Source organism: Tenrec ecaudatus, chromosome 8, assembly GCF_050624435.1.
Source record: "Tenrec ecaudatus isolate mTenEca1 chromosome 8, mTenEca1.hap1, whole genome shotgun sequence".
Taxonomy (NCBI): domain Eukaryota; kingdom Metazoa; phylum Chordata; class Mammalia; order Afrosoricida; family Tenrecidae; genus Tenrec; species Tenrec ecaudatus.
In genome coordinates this window covers 52,438,368-52,459,478 of record NC_134537.1, presented here as the reverse complement: position 1 = coordinate 52,459,478, position 21,111 = coordinate 52,438,368, and positions in this window count along the sequence as shown.

Genomic DNA, 21,111 nt, shown 5'->3' with positions numbered 1-21,111 from the left:
AATGATCGAATGTCTTTATAAAATTCTTTGTACAATGCTTTTCCTCTCTGTTCTTCCGTTATTCCTTGCCCAAAGTTAAGGACAATTGGCACTTATTTTAAATGCCTAAATACACATAAAAGTTTAATTAGGCCCTTAATTAAACAAGTAGGATCTTGTTCTGATTTCCCTGTCAAATTTCTAGGATTGCAAATATTAGACTTTCCATTTCAGAGAAAAAGCTTTTTACATGCTTCTCCTCTTAAGCCCTGTGACTGAATTCAGGCATGCAATTGTTCCAGGTTTTTGAAGCAATACCAATTATGAATAAATCAATTAGCTCAAACCTCAGCTAGAATCTTCCTTTGTGGTGCACAAGAGGCAGAGCCTCTCTCTGTTTCTGCGTCTGTGATGGTGCCCGCATTGTTAGGTCCATTCAGGCTTTTCTCTAGAGACAGAGAGCATCTATTAAGGTGAGAGAAGGGGGGCTGGGGCTGGGTATGGAGGAATGTATCTGGACCAGCACCAAACATTGGCAAATGGTCAGAGGAGGGAGGCATCCTGAGGGGAACTGAGAGGATTCAAGGGGTGGCCATGCAGCAAATGCCTGGGGGAGGGAAACTCATCACTGTCAGCATTATCTGGACCAAGCTAAGAGTTTTGCCAAGGCTTTAAAAAAATTTTTTTAACGTCTATCATCTCTTGACTGTCTGCAATGTGTTGTATGCCAAGAGCAATAAATTATACTCTCTCCATCTCTCCATTTAACTAATGGGGGCTTGGAGGGTCATGAAATTAAGGGACTCTGGTAATGAGTCCTTTTAAGTGGCACACTAGCGGAACAAGGTGTCAGGACTCTCAGCACTGTCTTTGGTTAGCACTAACCCAGATAAACAAAATGTAGTTTCATTAACATTCAGGTATGTATTGGGCTTTGGATCAAAGTAATGTAGATTTAACAAAGAGAACTCCTAGGGGCTTGCTTAAATGCATGGGCAAAATGATATAATTGGCACATCGATGGGTTACTTGAAAAGGCATGTGACCAACAGTTTGTATCCTTGATTTAAAGTGGGTGAATTGTCCTTCACAATCTCATCGGCAATACTAACTGCTTAATCGGGGTGATTAGGAACAGACGTCCCTCCACTCCCACTGTGAATGCATGTAAATTCTGAGCTAGAAATGGGCAACCAAATAGATTTTTTTTATCACAAAGCATGTGAGACGGGCTGCAACATGGACCAACTCTGCAAGTGACTTTTCTTTCCGCGTTGAGAGAGTAAGGCAGTTTGCAGCCGTACACGGATACCGGCCAAGGGAGGCATTTGGAAATCAGAGCACTGTTCTTTACAGAGTGACCTTGGATGGGTGATTTCCCCCTTTAAGCTTCAGGAAGCTCGTGACCTCTATACTTCCTACAAGCTCTAATGGTCAATGCGAAGGCTTCCCTCAACTCGCCATTGCCTCTGATCCCCATTGTTTGCTTTTTAATAAGGTGGTGCATATTTATCTCCATGCGTGCACAGCAGAACTCTTTGGCTACACTCGATTAGACTCTTCATTTGAGCCTGTTTAAAAAAATCTAGATAGGAACCTCTTAGCATTCCGGACGGGTTGTCTGTGGTAATGTGTTAGAGGATATAGGTGCCACTCGTGTGCAAAGAGCTTGAAAAATGGCCAGACAGAGGCAAGCTCACGGTGTTTGTTGTCAGCAGCGCTAGCAGGATAATAAATCAACCTGTCTCATGTCAAGGGTCAGTTCGTTTGATGTTGAAAGTGTTCGGGCCAATCTAATCAGGCTGAGCATGCTCCATTCATTTGTGAGCTGCTGGTGCCATTACAACGCTGAGGTTATGTTCTCTAACCTGATGACTTTGGGGGCCTTAAGACTAGGTGAGCATGCGGGGGGGCGGGGGTGGGGTGCAGATCTGTAGTTCAGAGACCAGAGCCAGGAATACCTTCCTGTTTCTTATTAGCTTGAAGCGAATTTTGCATTTGGCATTTCAAGGAGAACTGCTCAATTCCTCAGCTATCTAGCATGGAGTGGGGAAGACTTTGTTTTAAAGATTAATTGTGATAATACTCTTTGAGTGCTTAGGACCAGGACAAACAATATGGTTTAGAGACCCAGGGCAGAATGAAAATGCAGGGCATCTTGTTGAAAAAGCAGGCCTCTGCTGGTGCTTGTCGGGAAAAGTGCCTCACTGAGACTCCCAAAGTGGCCCAGGTTGCAGCCACAGCCTTGCTTCTCCAGTTCATATCGCAACGCATCCTGATGTGGCTTACTTGTTATTTAATGCCATTATAAATAAAGAGGAATTTAAACATTTTCATTGTTAGTTTATATTTTTACCTTTCCCATTTATATTGTACCATATCAGCTTTAAACACAATACAATAGAATTTACCTCATATACAGAATGGCTAATATTACCTGATGCATATTTTACAGTTTATTCCCAGTGCCTGGAACTGCTAGCAGAGATCAACACAAGTTAGACTCTGAAAAGTAGGACTGAGGAAGAGTGTCTATGCAAGCCTGGTCTCAGCACCCACCTAGTGCCTGAGTACTTGAGAACCCTGAGAGGTACCCAGAGGGCACTTTGACTTGCCTCATTGTCATCAGAAACGAGCTCTGAGGAAGGTGAATTAGGCATTTCTCTTTTCTACAGACCTGCTGTCTTAATCCATATCAGACAGGCTTTAAATCTCAGTGCAAGGACAAGCTCAATACTTGGATCAATGGTCAGCAGGAAGTTCACCTGATGACATGCTGTTAGCCATTGGACATATGAGAGCACTCCAGTAAAAGATGGGAGTGATGAAGATGGCCTTTGGAAGGCACTGTGGAGCATGTGCCTGGGGCTATGCTTGGGCCTCACTTCCCCAAGATAAAGAATGGTAGCAGTCATTATTTATGTGCCGTGAAAACGAGGGCAAGGGTCAGTTGCCAGGGCACTGGGGAACTGATGGCCAAGAAGTCATCCTGAGGACATAGACACAGGGCAAGGTGAGGCTTTCAGTGACCTAAGTTCCCAATTTCCCATTGGATTTCGCTCTCAAAGCACGGTACAAATATAAAATTATTCAGAATCAAACAGTGCCATTACACCAAGTCCAGCACCCTTCTCAGTGTGGGGGTTGGGTAACTGCAGAGCTGGCCCAGGCTGGTTCTAGTCTGGAGGCTTGTGCATTGCAAGATAGGACAGAAGTCAAATACACATATACTTTATGAACAAGTTCACCTTCTCTAGATACTAAACTGTATTATAGTAAAAAAACTTCAAAAAAGTCAGCAACCAGCCAACAAAGAGTCCTTGACTAACTACAAGCTTTTCTTTCTTGTTGTGCTTTGTTTCAGTATTTTTTGTCATTGGCTTGGTGGTGGTGGTGGTGTTTTTTTTTTATTTTGTTGCTTGGTTTTGCTATGTCTTGTTTTTGTGCATGTTATTATCTCCGTAGGTCTGTCTAAATAACATAGGCTGGATGAGCATTCTGGAGAGGAAAACAATGGGAACGACAGTTCCAGGCCTCGGGGAGGGGGGCACGGGAGAGGGGGCGATGGGGGGAAAGAAAGTGGTGTTAACAAACCCAGGGACAAGGGGAAAACAAGTGATCCAAATCGGTGGTGAGGAGGGTGTAGGAGGCCTGGTAGGGCAAGGCTGAACATGATAGTGGGACAAGAGGAAAGTAAAAGGAAATAGAGGGAAGAGCTGGGAGGCAAAGAATGTTTATAGAGGTCTAAATAAAGGCATGTACATATATAAATATATTTATATATGGGGATGTGGAAATAGACTATGTGCATATATGTATAGATTTAGTATTAAGGTAGCAGATAAACATTGGGCCTCCACTCAAGTACTCCCTCAATGCAAGAATATTTTGTTCTATTAAACTGGCATTCCATGATGCTCACCTTCCCAACACAATCGCTGGAGACAAAGCGGGTACATAAGCAAATGTGGTGAAGAAAGCTGATGGTGCCCGGCTATCAAAAGATATAGCATCTGGGGTCTTAAAGGCTTGAAGGTAAACAAGCAGCCATCTAGCTCAGAAGCAACAAAGGCTACTTGGAAGAAGCACACCAGCCTGAGTGATCAGGAGGTGCCGAAGGGATCAATTATCAGGCATCAAAGAACAAAAAATCATATCATTGTGAATGAGGGGAAGTGTGGAGGGGAGACCCAAAGTCCATTTGTAGGCAATTGGACATCCCCTTACAGAAGGGTTGTGGGGAGGAGATGAGCCAGTAAGGATGCAGTGTAGCAATGATGAAACATACAACTTTCCTCTAGTTCCTAAATGCTTCTTCCCCCCGCCTCCTCCGCACTATCATGATCCCAATTGCAAATCTGGCTAGACCAGAGGATGTACACTGGTACAGATAGAAATTGGAAACACAGGGAATCCAGGTTGGATGATCCCTTCAGGACCAGTGGTGTGAGTAGAGATACTGGGAGGGTAGAGGAAGGGGAGAACAGATTACAAGGATCTACCTGTGACCTCCTCCTTGGGGGATGGACAAGTGGATGAAAAGTGGATGAAGGGAGACGTCGGACAGGGCAAGATATGACAAAATAATAATTTATAAATTATCAAGGGTTCATGAGGGAGGAGGGGGGGAGGGGAAAAATGAGGACCTAATGCCAGGGGCTTTTGTGGAGAGCAAATGTTTTGAGACTGATGAGAGCAATGATTGTACAAATGTGCTTTACTCAATTGATGTATGTATGTATTGTGATAAGAGTTGTATGAGCCCCTAATAAAATGATTTTTTTAAAGTAAAAAAAGTAACCTAAACAAAATAAAATATTTCAGAAATGGATTGGGGGAAGTTCTGGATCTCTCTCTCTCTCTCTGTGTGTGTGTGTGTGTAGTTAAAGAATAGAAAATAAAGTTACTTTACACATTATTGAAACATGTATACAATGGAAAGGGATAGGAGTAAGTATGTATGAGAGAGACAAAGCTAGAGAGAGAGAATGAAATATTTTCAGGTTATCATTTGATGGTGTCTCTAGATTAGACAAAAGAATGGCGGCATCAAATTAAATTCTAAGTGGAAAAATGGAATGAGAGTTGGATGGGAGTATTGTCTCAGTGCATTGGGGAATCACATGAATAAACACTTATTTCACTGGAAAATAATATGAAAGTACCATGAACTGCCAGAGCTATGAACAATTCTGTCTTGGAAGAAGTACAATGGAATTCTCCTTAGAAGTGAGGGTAATAACACTTCATCTCACATACTTTGAACATGTAATTGGAAGAGGCCAGTCATTGGAAAGAGACAGTGTATTAGTCTGGGCACTTTAGAGAAATAAATCTACAGAAACTCATGTATAAGAAAGAGTTTTATATACAGGTTAAGTGTGCATCAAGAAAACATCCCAGCCCAGTGCTGCCCAAGCCCACAAGTCCAACATTAAACCATATGTCCAACACCAATCAACAAAGTCCTCCTCCATCTCTCAAAATCTCAAAACAGAGGAAATGATGCAACTGCAGGAGGAAAGCCCAGTCAGTGAATGTGTAAACATCTCATAACTAGCAGGGGTCTCCATAGGGCTGCTCCAGCACACAGGGCTGAATCTGGGTAGGTCCATGCGGCTTCTCCTCAGGGATGTCTTGCAGGAGGTAAGCCTTGCCAGCCAAACAGTGAACTGGCTAAGGCAGCTGCACTCTGGTCTGACCATCACAAAGCAAGAAACCTGAGAATTAGAAAGGCCAGGCTCACTGAGCCAATTATCGCTCCGCCCTTCAATTAACCCCACATGTGTTTATCAGCCAGGTTAACACAATAAACTAACTAACTAACTCAGACAGCATGTTTGGGAATGTAAAATATCAGCAAAAAAGAAGTCCCCAATGAGATGGATTGATGCAGTAGCTGAAACAATGAATTCAAACTGAACAACGATCGTGAGGATGACATAGAGCTCGGCAGATTATGGCTACAAGAGGGTGGGTCAATAACAGCACCAAACAACCGCAGCATTGCCTCTCACTTAATCTAGAGTTCCTTCACTAATTTGTCTACACAACACTACATACATCATTTCCGTGCAGCTTGGTTTACATTTTTGAAACATGGATGCAGGAAAAAGCTATGAAAGACATTAACCAAAATAACTAACAACACAATAATACCTGTAACTGCTAAAAATTCAATGTTGTTGTGTGCTGTCCAATTGATCATAATTTTCAGTGATCTCGTATCACAGAGTGGAACTGCCTCCCAGGTCCCCCAGGCTGTTTCCTAGAGCAGATAGCCAGGATATTGTCACCATCAGAAGTGCTTAGTAGGTCCAAACCACTATCATTTTGGTTAGTATCCAAGCCACTAGAATGATTTTGGGGAATGCGTATAACCTTACACATGGGAGACAGACTCTATATATGGCTATTTTGTGTTTATAGAAACTGGTGAAAGATAAACCTCTGCCATAATTGAAATTTGTAAGAGGAAAAATGATCAATTCCAGACCTGCAATAGTGTTATGGGTTGGGAAACCACTTTTAGCTTCAGCTCTACAGGAAGGTTGACAGAGATAACGATTCACAAGATGCTAGAAAAGGGAGAAGGTATGTGCGAATTATTTCAAACACCCGGGATCTGGAAGCTTGGGCAAATGAAACCAATGGGAAGCTACCACTGGTGGAGGAGGAAAAAGAGGTCTCCTGTGTTGGCCATGCAAACCCCCTTTAAAAACATTATGTCTCTATTCGAAAACCTGTCTGTATACTCTCCTCAAACTGCCTTGATTTAGTGGTTACATCATCCTGGAAAATACCATGAAAGGAAAGGGATCACTATAAAGGAGATATTTTTATGCTGAATAAGACTGAAGAAAGTCTCAAAAGAAGAATGCATTGGGGAGGCAGGCTTTTTTTCCTACTTACAAAGTAGACCTGATACCTGGAGGAACAATAGCTACCTTGTAACTATTAGGACAAGGCCATGGGACCATGAAGTCAAGAGCTAGCTTCCTCCAGTACATGTTTGAGCCGTTTCCTAGCCCTAAAGAGAACTTCCTTGAACTCAAACCACTTCCCTGTTTCACTATAACTTGTCAGCTTTCGTTTTATTCATTGGTGGACACATTTCTTTCTTTCTTTCCATGCTATTCTTCACGTCCTTATTATTGTGGAACCCTGGCAATGTACGAGCTATGCACTGGACTGTTGAGAGCCAGGTCGGCAGTCCCAAATCCCCAGCTGCTCCAGTAAAGAGTCACAGTCTTTCAGACTCACAGGGGCAGTTCTACCCTGTGCAATAGCCTGGCTATGAGTTAGCATCCACTCCATGATTCTGAATCTTTTTGGTTTATGGTTAGTAGTTCCCCATCCCCCCACATTCTTCCCTGCCAGGCTTATAGGTATATATTAACTCAATTACTATCTCTGTACATTTACTTTTACAAGATTTCATAGACAGAAAATCATACAAAACACAGAAAGGACACAAACAAAAACCCAACAATAATGACTGAACAAATCATAGAAAAACTTTAATTGGAAAGAAAAGAGAAAATATTAAAAACTGAAGCCACATTAAAATGGGTCAAAGGGGAGATCAAATAATAAGGTATTAAAATTTAACCTAACTACATATGGCCCGGTTTACTCTGCAGTACTCTCTGTCCTAGGCAGGCTCTTCACATCCCTGGTCTATGGTCAGAGGGACTCACCAGAGGCTTAATCCATGTGGGGACCCTGCAGGTGGATTTTGGGTTTCCAAAGTTGTCCACAGCCGTCTGCAAACTGGGTATTCACACTTTGAGCTCTGATAAAATTCCCTCTCTTGAATTTGGACTTTATTATTTACATTTCTTTGATTTGGGCTTGTGGGACAGAGGAGAGTTGGTTACTGAGGCTGTAAATCTATTTTTAAAGTGTGGTGCATCATCTTTCTCCCAAAGAGCGAGTTCAAACTGTTAACCTGCTGTAAGCAGTCCATCCCTTAGCCCATTAAATCACCAGATGTTTTGTTATTATTATTTTACCTGTTCTTCAGACACAGCAGTGTCACAATGAGTAAGAAGGTTGAAATTATTGACTGGACTTATATGGAAAATCACTTAGACCAAATGTGATAATGTGGGCAGACTATAGAAAAAATTCATTGACACTCATATGTGTATAAGAGAGAGTTTTATATAAAGGATAATTGTACATTAAGAAAATATCCCAACCCAGTCAAGTCCAAGTCTATAAGTCTGATATTATTAGCCCATATATCCGATACCGATCTATAATATCCTCTTCAGACTCACGAAACACATGCAATGATGCCGATGCCGAATGCAGGATGATCACAGGCCAGTGGGCAGGAAGTCTTTGGATCCAGTGGCAGTGTAAACATCTCAGTGCTGGCAGGGGTCTCTCCATGGCTTCTTCAGCAGCCAGGGCTGCATCAGGGTAGGTCCATGTGGCTTCTCCTCAGGGATGTCTCACAGGCAGTTAGCAGAAAGAGATGTCGTTGTGTTAGACAGGGTTCTCTAGAGAGATAAAACCAGATTGCTGATAATTTTATATATATTTATAAATAAATATATATATTTATAAAGATAGATATATAACACAAGAAATATATGTATATATTTATAAAGATAGGTATATAACACAAGAAATATATGTATATATTTATAAAGATAGGTATATAACACAAGAAATGAACAGTTAAATTATAAACAGATACATAATACAAGAAATGAAGAGTTAAGTTACAAAGCAGTACAAATGGCTCAGTGCAACTCACTCCTGTGAGAGAGTTGTGAGACACTATCAGTCCTTCAAATCGTAAGGGCTGTCAGGTATCCCAGCACCAGCAGCAAACAGCAAGGTAGGTCACCACCAGTCAGCCAGGTCACCAACAGTCAGTTCCCAACTCAAGAGATGTAAATTTCATTTGTGTGGTCTTAAAGGGACCTCAACTTACAGAGACACAGTCCACCGGCTAGGCGTCCCACAGGTAGTGTGCCCTTTAAATTTAGGCACAGAACAAGCAAGGCAGCTGCACACTGGTCCAATGATTAAAGAGTGATAGACAAGAAAGGCGAGGCTCACCGAGCCACTTATCTCTCCACCCATCAATTAATCCCACTTGTGTTTATCAGCCAGGCTGGCACAAAAACTATCTCAGTCATCCACCTCTATGGAGGAAATACAGGATTTCCCAGAATTCTCAGGAGGCCATGTCCACACAGAGGCCTCATTGGCTATGATCTGATTAACAGACTAGACTCCACCCCTACACTCTTAATCCTCAAATTGAAAACAATTATGTAACTACCACACCAAGTGCTTGATATCTAACCATAAGCAAGCCTCATTGGTGCTCATGGCTAAATTATTGCCACATGTTTGGGATGGAAGCCGCTGTATCCACAACTGTACTCTTTCTGTCATTGACAAGTCCTGTTAGCTAGGTCTTTTTAAACAGTTTTAGTTATATAATCCACATATCATACAATTTGCTAGTTCAATCATAGCCAGATTTTAAAAAATAAAGCTTCTGCTTAGATGTATGATGGAAAGAACTTCAATGAGAACCTGGGGTTCTGGTCCTCAAGCCTATACTGGTCTCATCACAAATGAAATTCACTCAATTGTCTGGGTCTTGGTTTTTGCACGTGTAGACTAATTTTTATATTAATGATTTAAAAGTTATCTGTGCACCCGCATTCATTCTATGATTCTTCGTGTAGCAGAGCATCCATAGATAAGTTGGCACGCGTTACAGAGGAGAAACACTATTGCCTAATGTTAGGATTTACGGAGGAAAGAAAGCATTTGAGAGCTCTTTCCAAAAGCACCCATTAAAGCATCACATGACATCGGGCCTCTAGCAGGAAGGGTTATTTCTAATTCTCATAAAAAATAGCAGGCTGCTTTAATCCCTTTGAACATACACATAATAGTTTCTGGCCCTTAAATAACCCAAAGAAGCCAGTCAAGTTATTATCATAACAGTCATTTGCCGGGCACCTACTATGTGCAGCAAGCTGCATGTGCAGAATGACAGTTTCAATGGTGTGTTATGAGATTTGCGCCCTCGTGGCATGGTGGCTAAGCATGTCACCGCTAATGAAAAGGTTGGTCCGTTCGAGCCCTCTGGTATCTCTTAGGGCAAAGATGAGGCCGTTTGCTTCCATGAAGATTCCAACCTTAGAAAGCCCGTGTCGTAGTTTTACTCTGCCCTACAGGCTTGCTATCTGTTGGGATCAACTCCATGGCAGCGGTTTGTGGCTGTTGTGGTGGTTGCTTGTTGTTGAGTTATGGCACTGGAAGCTTGTTTTGCATTGAGATATGGAAGAGTTTAATAGTGACTTCAGGATTAATGTTAGAAATGTGCATCACTGGCTTATGTGAGACAGTAGCTGACCTTGAACAGAGACACTCCCAGCTGCAGAATGAGGCTGTGCTTGTCACAGGAAGCGAAGGCGCCCCAGCACTATGCTGCAAGATGGGTTCCTTTTACTCAGGCTGCAAAACGTCACCATCCTCTCGCCATGCCTGCAGCAGGAAGATGCCTGGGAAGGAGCAGGGAGAAGTTCAGGGACAGCGTTACTGGATTAAACAATGTTTTGTAGGCCAGTGCTCTTTCCTGATGCCAGATGGAGAGCCCTCAGCCGCTCATGCATTCCCAGACAGATGTCGCAGTCTCAGATAGGGCTTCTGTGCTCTCTAAAGGGTCACAGGAGGAGGACAAAAGGGGGAGCGCACAGGTGCTCTCGTGAAGAATGGGCTACGGAGACGAGATAAATCACTTCTTAGAAATCAGAATGCTAGAGGAACCGTGTCATTTATCCATGCGGTGGGCCCTGGAACTGGAACAGGGTTCTCCAAGGAGCCGATCTTCTGAAGTCAAGGCTGGTCTGCCGGAAATCTTTGGGCTCAGATTCCAGGCAGCAAAGGAAGAACCTCAAAGCGGCTACCACCGCCCGGTTTTCCGACCGTTGTGCTCTCGCTGAGGAGCGGCAGGAAGGTATGAACGTCCTTGTCCTAAGGAGCCACGCCGCAAACAGTGGGAGCTGCTTAGAAATTCACTGGGTATTTGCTGAATGCCTCACAGGAGACGCAGCAGCATTGTACAGGCCCTTTGACTTATGGTTCAAAGTGTGATCAATAGTACAGAATCATGTTCTGGGCCTGTTTATCTCATTAGCCACGAAGAGAGAAAAATAGGCCTGGCTGAGAGGGAGGCCAGTGTGATCAGACACTTCCCCGCCCTGGAGGCAGTGAAAGATGAATTTCCGACCAGATGCTCTCCTAGGGGCTCCCAGCTGTACCCTGCGCAGCCGTCTTCTTGGGGCAAGGGTATTCAGGGCGGATTTACAGCCAGGGACAGAGGGCTGGAAATAAATCAAAGCTTTCTTTCCCCTGGCTTTATCAATCATGTCCACGTGAAACAGTGGTCGGAGAGAAAGGAGATTGAGATTCTTCCTCATTCTTTCGAGGCCGGCCAGTTTCCAGAGGGAGACACACCTCTGTGACAGAGAGAGGCCAACAAGGAAAAAAGAGATTGGAGTGGAGCTTGATTGAGCGGATCCGCAGAAGGGAAAGGGCCAGAGCACCAGCTCAACACAGCCCAGCGCCTCCCTGCTCCCAGCCAGGGAGGAGAGCTCCTGAAAGTGCACCGCTCATCCTGGCAGCAAAACAAAGCCTTTTGGGGTGGGCAGTGTGTGTGTGTGTGTGGGGGGGGGGGTGCCTGCTATATATTCTGTAAACATTTTCTCCCAGTTGGCTCTTCTTTCCTTTTAGAATTCTATGGTTGTATGGTCGCAGAGTAATAATGCACAAGGTACACTTAGGCCCCCTTCAAACACCTGCAGTTTGCCCTATTGTTAAAATCATACATTCCTGTAATGTATTGTTACAAGTGATGTTGATATACTACTATTAACTAAAGTTCGTAATCTGAATTAAGGTCAGCTCTTTGAGGTATAATTTCGTGAGTTTAAGGCCATGTGTCCACCATTACCAGGTTATTTTCATTACCTTAAAGATGTCTTGTGCCCTACTAGTTCATCTCTCCCTCTTCCACCTGACGAGGAGCAATCTGTACACTGTCTCCTTGCTATTGCCTGAAGTGGCTTAAGGTGGCAGAAAAAACAAACAAACAATTTTTACCCTATCAATCTAGATTTTACATGATGGTTTAGTCTTAGGTTCATTTATTATCAGTTAATTTTGTCGATGAGTTACTGATTGCTTTCTTTAACCCAAAAGAATTCAAAGAGTTCATGGGAAAACAAATGAAAACTTAAGGTATTTTCTTTTCTTAACATTTGTGTTTGTGTGATACACAAGAACTTAAGTCGGTTTTAAGCTTACACTTCCTCTCTTGATAATCACTCAGTCAAGTGTTTAGGGCTGATGGATAAGGAGTCTGGAGGGCTTTTAAGGTCCTCACCTTTCTCTTTTTTCCAAGTATAATCTTATTCATCGTATTATCCTTATTTCCCCCTTTGCCTGCTGCATATCACACATGCAAAGAGAAAAGACTTCGCACAGCCCATCTCATCTAAACCCCACTAATCGTTGACTCTTCTTTCTTTCCTTTCTTCCCCCCTTTCTTTTTCTACCCCCTCTCCCGCTTCTTATCTTCCTGCCCCTCCCCTCCCTCTTTTGTCCCCTTGCCCAGGTTGCATCATAACTTTTAAAGTCTTTTCTTTTGGTGTGAAAAACATTTTTATTTTTCTTTCTTCCTTTAATGATGTAATAAAATATTTATCATGATGAGGTTGACCAACTTTGCTGAGCATGATGTGTCCAGGTTTGTTTGTTTTAGTCCTTTATCAAAAGTTAGGTATCTACAGGTGTTTAGTTGTATTTCTGGGTTTTCTGTTCTAATCCCTTGGGCTATATATCTACCACTGTACCAATTTAAAAATGTTTTGATTATCATGCTGTGAAATCTGGGAATGAAAGGCCCTCATCTTTGTTTTTGAATAGTGCTTTGTTTAGGTTTTTTTCCTTTCCATATAAAGTTGATGATTAGTTTTACCATTTCTTTGAAGAATTGTGATGGGATTTGGATCATAATTGCACTGAATTTATGCTGTGCATTCATTACTATTTACACTTTCATGGTATTAAGTCTTCCTATCCAGGAGAATGGAACATTCTTCCATTGGTGCAAGTCTCTTTTGGTATATTATAGAAATGTTTTATAAATTTCTTTGTATAATTCTGTTGTTTATTTTTTAATCATTTTATTGGGGGCTCTTACAGCTCTTATCACAATCCACACATACATCCATTGTGTCAAACACTTCCGTACATATGTTGCCATCATCATTTTCAAAATATTTCTTTCTACTGGAGCCCTTGGTAACAGCGCATCACCCCCCAACCTCCTTGAACCCTTGATAATTTTTAAATCATTATTTTTTCCTGTCTTACACCGACTGCTGACTCCTTTCACCCATTTCTGTTGTTTGTCCCCTGGAAAGGGGTTATATGTTGATCATTGTGATCAGCTCCCCCTTTCTATCCTCACCTCCCCCTTACCCTCCTGGTATCGCTACCTTCATTACTGGTCCTGAGGGGTTTATCTCTCCTGGATTTCCTGTGTTGTGTGCTCCTATCTGTACCAGTGTACATGCTCTGGTCTAGCCAGATTTGTAAGGCAGATTTGGGGTCCTAATAGTGGGGGGCAGGAAGCATTGATAAATAGAGGAATGTTGTATGTTTCATCAGGGCTATACTGCACCCTGACTGGCTCATTTCTTCCTTGTGGCCCTCTGTAAGGGAATGTCTAATTCTCTACAGATTGGCTTTGTTTTTTCCACTCTTCCCTCTCCCTCATACAAATCTATATGATTTTTTGTTCTGGATCTTTGATGCCTCATACCTGGTCCCATCAACATCTCATGATCAAACAGGCTGGTGTGCTTTTTCCATGTGGGCTTTGTTGCTTCTCAGCTAGATGACCGCTTGTTTTTCTTCAATTGTTTGTTTTTTTTTAAAAATTATGAAACTTTCTATTTTGTCAATGAAGTAGAAATTTTCATTTCAGCTCATCAATTTTCCATTCAACAATTCAACCCACTAATTAAGCCCTCCAGCAGTCCACTTAATCCTTTCCCCTCCCCCACATTTTCTATTTCACTCAAGCCAACACCAGTGAACAATCCTGCCCTTAGTCCCCTATTCTTCTGCCTACCCACCCCCAACTTCCAAAGGCTATTTCCTTTTTATGAGAATCTTCATATTTCCCTCCCTTATGTCAATAATCTCACACAATATTTGTCCTTTCATTATTGGCTATTTTAACTCAGCAAAGCATTATCCAAATCCATCCATGTCATGAGGGACTTCATGGTTTCATTTTATATATATCAAAGTTTCTTTATAAAGTAGTCTACTGATGGCTATTTGGGTTGTTTCTGTCTTCTTACTATTGGGAGGAGTGATATGTTGAGCACGACTATTCGTTACAGCCTGAGGGCTTACTGGATGGTATGGAATTTCCAAGTTGCTTGAGGTAGTGTATGTATATAAAAAGGGGCCTTCAAAGTTTGTGTAAAATGAAACTCAAAGATAATAAAAAGTCCCTATGAATGTTTTGAAGCACATACATAATTCCTTTAAGTCCCCACAGCAACTCTACACACTTACACATATTCCTTATATATAGGAAGCTCTGGAATTACTGAAAGGTGAATGATGGGTAACATAAGAGTTGTGTAGGATGGGAAAAATATAAACATGTGTACATGTGTGTGTATCAGAGAAGAAGAGAGATTTGGGGTCTCTACTTAAATATTGCCTCAGTAAAAGAATGATTTATTCTAATAATGTGGTGTTGTATGATACCCACCTTCCTAAAACAATCACTGAAGACAAAATGGGTGCTAAAGAACATATGGTGAGGAAAGCTGATGGTACCTGGCCATTAGAAGATATAGCATCTGGGGTCTTAAAGACTTATAGTGAAACAAGAGGCCATCTATCAGGGAAGCAACAAAGCCTGCATTGAAGAAGCTCACTAGCCTGTGTGATCATGAGGTGTTCTTGGGAAAAGGTATCAGAATTTTAAAACATCCGGCAACTCAATATGAAGGGGCCTGGATATAATGGAGATCAAAAATCCATCTGCAAGATGAAGGTACAGTCCCTCTCAAAAGGGCCACTTGAAATGGATGATAGAGTCAGAGTGCGGTATGACACTGATGAACCACATAACTATCCTCTAATTCTTTAATATTTCTTCCCCTTACTATAAAGGTTTCTATGTGTACTACTTCACTGATCATGTTAGATTTGTGTATGTTCATTTATATATTAGGATTGCTTCGTACATTTTGGTCAAGTTGGAAGAAACCCTCAGAGACAGGATTGGGGTTCCCTGAGGTGACACGATGAGGGGAAGGGAGGAGGGGTGCTGCTAGCATTAATGATTGTATAACCCCTCCAATGGGATTGAACAACAGAAGTGCTTGTGAATGGATAATATGACAATGTGTTAGTTATGTCTATAAACTATTATATATAGAAAAACAAACAAAATAATAGTAATGGATTAGAGAACAGAGAAACAAAATCCCCCACCCCCCAAATAAAAATACCTCTGAGTGAAACTTTTGCTCTCCTTGACCTTCTTGCTTTAGTGGTTAGATTAGGTGTCTTCTGATATGAGTTTGCATGCCTTCTGTAACTAGATTTGGTGATGGAGACTTGGGAATATGTTGATTGGTGGAGAAACTGGTCTTGGGGGAAAAAAATCCTCCAACCTAACAAACAAAGAAACAAATAAAAACCCCTTCAACCTTAAAGCTTGAAGACAATGTGATGTTCCTGGAAAGTGGACAATTCTGGATTGGGTTTGTCTATATAGAGCAATTGGAGTTCTGGAAAAGAGGATACTTTGATTTATCTCATGGGTTTGATAAGAAAAAATAAGACCTAACGTGTGTTCTTTTTTCCTAAATATTACCTATAGCAATAACCTTCTTCCCATTGGCATGTGGATTAATTCCATTAATTTCTAAGTAGTGCGATAAGTTTTAGATATTTCTGCACAAATATGCTATTTATGATCTTAAGGAACTTTACAGTCACATGACCTTTGCACTCGGGGCCTTAATGGTGTAAAGAAACTTTACCAGAGACTAATTTTTACTTCTGTTTTGTAGGCAGGCAGTTAAAGTTCAGATAGATTAAAGACTTTTTCCAAGAATCTAGGATTTAATTCCAAGTAATTAAGGGAAGACATAGGCATATGTTCTTAGGAGGAATGCTATAATGTGCCTATAGGACACTGCTACTTCCCTTCTTCTATCCTTTCTTCTACACTCACTTATCACACTTCATTATTGTTTCATTTCAGGTGATCAAATGTTTAATTGTCTGAATGTAGATACCCCTAAAGTGCCTTGACTAGCAGTGAAGTTGTAACTTGAGTTCTTATCTTTTCCTACTGGACAATTCTGTGAGTCTGTCATCGCTGTGCTCATTCTAAACTTCCCTGTAACACCTCAATCACTCTCAGTTCTTACTTAAAAGGCTTCATAGAAAATATCAGAGTAATTCAGAGTTGATCATATTGTTACATCAGGTTTGTTCTCTTTTAAGCTAGCCATTTTCCCTCCTATTAGTCTTCCAGAAGACCAGTCGTCAATTCAATGAAGTGTAAATTTATTATTGTTCAAGGCAATATTATTGTGGACAATTTTTTTACTACACATAAGAATCAAGGCTTTACAGAATCTTAGGGAATAAGAAATAGCGTACTTTCCTTTGTTACTTAGTATTAAATATAGTTTTTCAGTTTTTAGGAATCTATGAAATTCTATGGAGTACAATTCTACCTGGAAACACATCGAGTCACCATGACTTGGAGTCAACTACACTTTTTTCTTGGTTCCCCACTCCCCACCCTGAACACCAGTAAACAAGGGCAATGTTGTCTTCAAGGATGCATTATGAAGAAAAAAAAAAGAAAAAAGAATGCATTATGCTTTTTGTGGCCCCTAGTTACTTTTACTTTTGTGGCCCCTTTCCTCAATGCTTAACATTGTATTTTATGATTTTATTGATATAAAGATTAATATATCAATATTTAATACAAAACCATTTCTGCAATGTAAAATGCCATCTCTAAAACTGTAATGAAGCAGTTAAAGCATCACTGATAAAAAACCAAACATATGACAGGAATAACCAAAACCAAATTCACTGTCCTAAAGTCAGTGCTGACTCACAGAAACTCTAACTGTTTATGGTAGTAGAAATTTGAGTCTGTCTCCCAAGGAGCTGATGGTGGTTTGGAACTGCCAACCATGAGGATAGCAGCCCAATGTGTAACCATTACACCAGCGACTCAGTGCACATTCCAGAAGAACAGAATCTTGGAGTAGGATATGGCATTCAAAGTAATTTTGTCTGTCTTCCATGTACTGCTTCTCTTTGGTAGGGTTTGTGACATTAGCTGGTATTGGTGACTTCTCAGGTCTTTGGCCAGAATTTCCCTAATCCATTCTTATGGGGTTTTCCTTGGTTCTCCCATTCTCTCTTTTTTGACCCAAGCCCAGTCCTGTTCTCAGATCCTCCAGCTTACGTTATTAGTTTCTCTTTAATGTCAAAGATTAAGAAATTGGATTTTTTTATCCCACATTAATTTAGAGCCACATTAACACAGATTTGCCATATTGATCACCAAGGACCATAAACCACAGGGAATTGTGAGATGTCATTAAGAACATCATATATGAATAAAGCAAAAGATGATTAAAAAGAAATGAAAGAAAAAATGGATGTCAGAAGAGACTGAAATTTGCTTTTGAAAATAGAGTCGTTAAAACACATGTAAGAAAACACATGTAAGTGAATTGAAGAGGCACCTTCCAAAGATGGCTGAAGAAGAGAAAGTACAGTATTATAATGGAATGTGAAAAATCTAGAGTTATTAAGTATAAAAAAGAACACATTAAGCATTCCTCAAGTTGAAAGAACTGAAGAAAAAAGTTAAGCTTGGTGTTGTAATACTGACAAATTCTATGGGTAAAATGTTGAACAATTCAGGAAATATCAAAAGAAATGGAGGGCATACAGAATCACTACACAATAATAATTGGTTGATATTCCACTATTTCAGGAAGTACGTATGACACAAAACTGATGGTATTGAGCGAAGAAGCCCTAGCTTCATTGATGGCATTTTGTAAAAGAAGCTTCCAGAAATTAACAGAGTTCCAGTTAAAATGTTTAGTCCAATATATGTAAATCTGGAGGTGCTTGCTTATCTTCGCTAAGGAGCTTTGAAGACAGCGAGCCACACGGACAGCCAACTGGAAGAGCTCTGTATTTTCGACCAGTAAGCAACACCATGGTAAATGAAGAAATTATTGAAGTTGTTAAACATTTCACTTGTATTCACAAGCATGGAAATAGCAGTCAAGAAATGAAATTGTGTATTTCACCCATAAATTCACCAGAAAATACCTCTTGGAAATGTCAAAAAGCAAAAATAACATTTTAATGATTAAAGTATGCCTGACACAAGCCATGCTAGTGCCGTACATGTGGGAAAGCTGGTCAATGAATAAGGAAGAAGAACTGATTGCTTTGGATTATAGTGTACGTGAACAATATTAGATGTAGTAGAGACTGCCAGAAGTGTGGACAGATCTATCTTTGAATAAGTACAATCCTACGGTCCCTTAGGAGAGAGGATGAGAACACGTTGTTGCAAATATTTTGGAACATGCTGCCAACAGGGACCAGTCCCTGGAGCAGACATCATGCTTAGTGATGGAGTGAGTTGGTGAGAAAGAGGAAGTCCTTCAATAAGATGGATGAACAATGTGCTCAACCTAGCGGTAGTTGTGAGGATGGTGTAGGTCCTATGTTTTGTTCTGTTTTTAATAGGGCCGCTATGAGTAGAAATCAACTTGAAGGCACCTAACAATTACAACTACAGTTATGAACTAAATCTTAACCACTGCATCTATGGATTTAACCCTGTTTAGAAATAGTTTATTATTAAATCTCCAGTCAGTCTTCAAATTTCTCAGCATATTTGTACATATATTGGTTTGTTTGGAACAAGTTCCAATCAAGGCTAAACCATTTGCCTTTGGTCTTCTTCAATTTTATCCAAAATACTTTTTTTCTGTCCATATCGTATCTTTCTTATGGTATGTGGATTCAGCTCCCAGAAATATCTCTTTAGTGTGCATCTTGGAAGTTAACATGACCGAGGATGTTCCATATTATCTGGCTCTCCCATACATCTTTGCTCCCACCCAGTCTTGAATTCTGTTTTCAAATTTGTCTGCCACATCAGTTTCTCTCTTTTAGGGATGCATGCTTAATTGTGAGAATTTTTTTCCAGTTTCTTTTGGTAGATTTTTATTCATGGTGATCCCTAGCCTTCATTTATGTCAGAGCAGAACTGTGCTTCAGCGAGTTTTCAATGGCTGTTGCTTTGGCAGTACATCAACAGGCTTTTCTTCTGAAGTACCTCATCAAGACTTTTAAGTGTCAACTTTTCAGTTAGCAGCTGAGCATGTTAACTATAGGTACTACTCAGGGACTTTTTGATGATTAGAAGTGTATGTTTGTTCTCCTTGCGTTCTCATAGAAATGATGCTGACAGTGGGCTAGCTTTACCAGATGTGTCATATTTTGGGGCTCATAAACATTATTTTGTTGTCTAGGTTTTTAAAATAGTATCTTATTGTTTTTTGTGAAAACTTACATAGCAAGCGAATTTACATAGCAACACAAATTGGTCTGTGGCTTGTGGTACATTTATCCCGATGCATCCCCATTCTCTTCCAGTATGATCTGTTTGTTTCCTTTCCCGCACCCTCCCTGCCCCCTTTTCTTCTCATTTTGCTTTGGAGAAAATCTTGACGTTTTGGACTTATGTATTATCTAGTTTTACTGGAGATTTGCTCCTGTCCTAAGGTTTCCCATTTTTCTATTCAAGTTGTTCTATTTTTATGTGAATTTATGGGAGGCTCACAAAGTACATAATCAATACCTTGCTTCTCTTCTTTAGATCTCTGTTTCAGATACAGGGGCAATGTGGGAGAGACTAGAGCCAAGGCAGACTGAGAGCAATAGGAGAAACTATAAGGTAGCTGGTGCAATCATGCAGATAAGATGTTGAGGTTCAAATTTAAGAATGAAGGAGGGGATCAGTGCTACAATATGTAAAATGTAAATCTAGTGGACTGGTGATTATTTTACTGCTCAATTTTGTTATTTTCTCAATAAACATATCTTCACTCAACAAGTACTTATTAATCACCTGATTAGGTGATCGATAAATATGAATCAGGCATTGGAGATAAAACAGTGGAAAAACCAGATGTTTCTTTTCACTTGATGGGTTTCTAATATGAATCTTTATGTTTGTATTTAAGGCATCAGGGGTTAGTCATACTGTAGAGATAAGTATTAGTTTGGGGTGAGACCAGATTTAGAAATGTTTGAAGTTCCCTTCTTTGGAATCCTTTATTTTCTTTGACTCACCTGCCATATATTTGTGGTTTTCTTTTCCAATGTGGTGCTGTCATTGCTCTTGTATAATTACCTCTAATCCAGTGAGCTCGTTTATCCTAAGTCCTTTAAAATGATTAATTGATAATGACCTTTGCATTAAAATACCATATTTCTTGTGTATAAGATGCCTATTTTTCCCCTGTAAATATTTCTGAAATCTAACTAGAGCTTGTAATTAATTGATGGGTGGTTTTAACATGGCCGCTCTCTCATGCTTTATTTTTTCTTTTTTGCTAAAAAGCTGTTAATAAATAGGTGGTGCATCTTATAATTGATGGCATGTTAGAATCAAGGAGATATGGAAATTCACTTTCAGTAGCATTATAGAATGCAGTGACATATAGGTCCACCAGCTAAATGAATTTTCTCAATTTTGGCAAAGGAAAGTTACAACAGGAAAACCTCTCCAAAACTCTATACCCCCTGCTCATTGTATTCTTTTATTTGCTGGTTTGGATTGCTTTCTGCATTCTATTAAAAACTACCCCCACCCCCAACTAATCAAGCGCAGTAGCCTGATAATCCATTGTTCTTGATGAAAGTAGGTCAGCTTCTACCAGCTCACTTCCCATCACTATGTGCCACTCCCCACCTTGCTGC